Below are 1,080 nucleotides of genomic sequence, written 5' to 3'. Positions count from 1 at the left end.
AAGATATTTCTAGCAGCCTGCCATAGCCTAGCGTAACCCAGCACCTCTGATGCACACCGGCAGCATCACGGCTCCTCCGCCTGATGGACGTCGGGACGGAACGGTGAACCCATCGTCAGGAGGCGCAGACATGTCGCTGCCTCCCGCGCGGTTCAAACACGCTGACAGTCTTGCTGCATCAAAAACGTTTCCAGCATCAGGGATAATCGGTGAGCGCTATAGTCGCTGGCAAACATTTCGCGGAAAATTTAGGGAATGGAAAACGTTGGGTAGTGAGACTAGGGAGTGAAAGAACGTTTGGGTGGCGCGGGTACGATGATCTACAGCTGTGTCTGAGGACTGCCAGCGACGGCCGCCTTCCCATCACCGCCACCACGTTATGCGAGGGACACCCATCACACAGTTTCAGCCCAAGACCTTAAATGAGTCCTGTTATGTCCGTTCTCATTTAGCGAATATTTCATGAAGCAAATAAGCTTATCCAGACTTTTTTTTACAAACATCATTTTGTAGATCACGCTCGTTGTTTTGCGATGCCTCATGCAGGCCTCGCGAGGCCCTACGCCCTCCTCCTGCCGCACTCTACGGCGAGACTTTTAAAGCAACACCACCTTATCAACAGAAACACCCGTAATCAGTATTATTATAAATTTAGATAATTTAAACAGAGGCTGGCAACTGTACTGGCACACTGGCAACTCACGGCCCCGCTGCCAGCCAGGCGGGTCCCGATCAATGTGTGGCGCGGCCAACCTTTGGCTTGGGCTTCGTGTTTAACAAATTTACACCGAACAGTGACACAACCGTTCACCTCTTTGCATGCACTACACTCAAGTAAACCTCACCACATTCCTCACAACCATCTATACGCCAGCACTCTGTATTTAATAACCTTGGATATAGGAGGGTGTAATTAATCTTTTTTTCTTCTTTTTTCTTTTTTCTTTTTTTCATTTTCCTGCCCTCGGCCAACGCGCAACGAAGGATGCGGACGTGGGCGGGGAACAGGAGGGGAGAGAGAGAGAGAGAGAGAGAGAGAGAGACAGAGAGGGAGGAGGGAAGCGAGAGGGGGCGCGGGAG

This window comes from Portunus trituberculatus, chromosome 28 (genome assembly GCF_017591435.1).
Source record: "Portunus trituberculatus isolate SZX2019 chromosome 28, ASM1759143v1, whole genome shotgun sequence".
Classification (NCBI taxonomy): Eukaryota; Metazoa; Arthropoda; class Malacostraca; order Decapoda; family Portunidae; genus Portunus; species Portunus trituberculatus.
This window is presented reverse-complemented; position numbering follows the sequence as displayed.